Genomic DNA, 2,938 nt, shown 5'->3' with positions numbered 1-2,938 from the left:
ACGACCACGCAGAAGGAACTCCATACTCCATAATTCTTGACAGTTAATAAACAACTTTCAAAATTTCAAAAAAAAATATTTTAAAGATAATGTTTGAAATATTTATAACTTTGTTTGAGACTCTAACAACAGAGACAGTATGTTTTTAAATATTTTTGAGAAAATATTTACATGTCAGCTACTCAAACTGTTGCAAAGCAAACACCCAGCAAAAAATTCACACATAAACCTTCTCAATTCAGCCCTGCCTACCAAGTATTCTGTGATATATCATCTGCTAGCAAAGATCAGTCTCTTTTTCTTCCTTCAAAGTCTTCCTCAAGATAATCCTCTGGTTGTGGCTACTCTTCTGCAATCTCTACTAATTACAATCCTGGGCTGAAAAAGTCCAGGTTATTTTATGGTACAAATTCTTTCATATAGCTTCTCTAATCCTCTCTGCCAGGCAGAACTGTTTATGATGCCAGGTCATCTTTCCAAGAGTTTCTGTTGGCTTACTTACCTTAGTTCCATAGTTTTCTGGTTTAATCTTCAGATATGCCATTCTAGTCAAAGCCCTGTCCAATAATGAGTATTTCCAATATGTGATTCAAGGCAACAGGTATTATGGAATTTGTGCAAAAAACCATTCTGTCACAAATAAGAATACTTCCAAATATTTTCCAATTCCAGAGGAGTCAAGAAGGGAGAAAAGTTTATGTTTCCATTTAAAGAAACAAACAAGAAGGAAAAACATTTTAACAAATCACTGAACAACAGCTCAAAAAAAAAAAAATCCTTAAATTGGAAAAACAAAGCATAGTTTAAAAAAAATCAGTAATGTTTTACTCATAAGTCATAAAATCATGTTTTACTAGTTCAGTCTTATGTAATTAATTTCTCTTCTACAGTGTTATTGTGGTCTGATCTATCCATTTAAATTCTGGAAGTTAACATTCAACGTTTTTCTTAATATTTCTTGTCCCTAGCATTAAGTTGGTCATTTTCTTGGTTGCTTTTTGTTCTCTTATTTCTGTATGTGAATCTTTAGTTTTCCTGGTAAGGCACTCTTTTCAGAACTTCTTGAAGTGCTGGTCTGGTGTTGATAAATTCTTTCAGGTTTTGTTTATCTGAGAATGTTTTTATCTTGGGAACCAGCAGTTAGCGTAATGGCTATGTCACTGGACTCCCACGTAGTCGACCACAGTTCGTGTCCCGGACCAGGTGGCTTAAAAAACTCACGCTGGGCACGTGTGCGTGCGTGCCCAAGATCCCGAGAGGAGAATGGAGGAGAAGGGATTGCTGCGTGACCATCCCCTCTGGGGGGTGATTTCTCACTTTCTGTCTCTATGTCTCTCTCTGTCTGTCTGGCGAGCGCACGCGCCCTATAGCGAAAACCTCTCAAAAAAAATAAAAGAATGTTTTTATCTTTTCTTCTCATATGAATGTTAATCTTGCTGGGTATAGTACTCTTGGTTGAAACTGTTTTTCACTTAACATTTTGAATATATTTTTCCCTTTCTTTCCTTGCTCGCACTGTTTCTGATGAGAAGTCTGATGTTAACCTAATGGGATAACCTTTATAAGTAACCTAATGTTTCTCTCTTGCCATTTTTAGTATCTTGTCTTTGTGGTTTTGGTCAATCTGGCTATGATGTGCCTTGGAAAAGATCTTCTTGGGTTGATTCTATGAAGGGTCCTTCATACTTCTTGGGTCTGGATATTTGAGTGTCTCTTTAGATTTGGAAAGTTTTCTTCCAGGATTTTATGAAATAGATTATCAATGTCCTTATTAGTTTCTTCACCTTCAGGGATACTGATTACCTGAATGTTAGGGTGCTTAATAGTATCTAGTATTTCTTGTATTCTCTTTTTTTGTTTGTTTTTTGTTATTTTCTCAGGGGTTTTTTTGTTATTTTTTCAGAGATTTTGTCTTCAACATCCGAGATTCGGTCTTCTGCATGGACTAATCTGCTTTTAATACTTTTGAGGAAGGTTTTAATTTCCTGTATTGCAGTCTTCATCTCGAATAACTCCATTTGATTCTTTTTTATGGTGTATATCTCCTCTTTCAGATCACCCAAGAACTTCTTTACCTCCTGAAACTCATTGTTTCTTTTCTCTTGCATCTTCTGGAGTTCATTTTCTCTCAGCTCTTGCATCTCATTTAGTTTTGTCACTATGAATATTCTGAATTCTCTATTGGACATTGCCATGAGTTCCACTGTACTGCCTGTGGATTATGAAGGATTGTTTTTTCCCTTAAGGGAGAAATATTTTCTTGGTTTTTCATATTTCTTGTGCCTCTGCAGTGGTTTCTGGTCATTCTATGATACAAACCTCTCCTCTACTATTGGAGGAGTCCAACCCAGTTGGACTCCAGGACCCGTCTGAGCCCTTTGACCTTTGAGCATCGCTTCTGGTTGGTTCAGTAAGTTGGCAAGGCCACTACTGTATGCCCCCCGACCTTGGAACAAGCTTGGGTCACTTAGCATGTTGGCAAGGCCGCTTGCTATTTGCTCCGGGACTGTGATAGCCTTGCTGGGAAGTGACCCCCCCTCTGACTCCCCGATATACTACTATAAAAGAATTACCTAACTCCCAAATACATCTTGAGTGTGTGGTAAGATTTCCCGAAAAGTCCCCCAACCGCTCCCCTTTACCCTGACCACTTACTGTTAATTACAACGCTTCATTGGGCACAATAGAGGGTATGCTAAGTTCTTCTTGATCTTTGGAAGGCGCACCAAGACACATTTAATATAAATAACCTTTTTTCATACAATAGGACTAGGCCGAAACTGGTCCAGGAAGCTCTCATCGCATGGTAACTAATGTTCTAACAAAATACGTAACTGTGGTGCCGTAGGCTACACAAGTGTATCCACAACACCATAAACCCATTTTAAAGTTTTTCATTAACTTATTAGTCGCGTTACTGCCAGTTGAAAAAACTGTT

Source organism: Tupaia chinensis, unplaced genomic scaffold, assembly GCF_000334495.1.
Source record: "Tupaia chinensis unplaced genomic scaffold, TupChi_1.0 Scaffold000045_1, whole genome shotgun sequence".
Lineage (NCBI taxonomy): Eukaryota > Metazoa > Chordata > Mammalia > Scandentia > Tupaiidae > Tupaia > Tupaia belangeri.
This window is presented reverse-complemented; position numbering follows the sequence as displayed.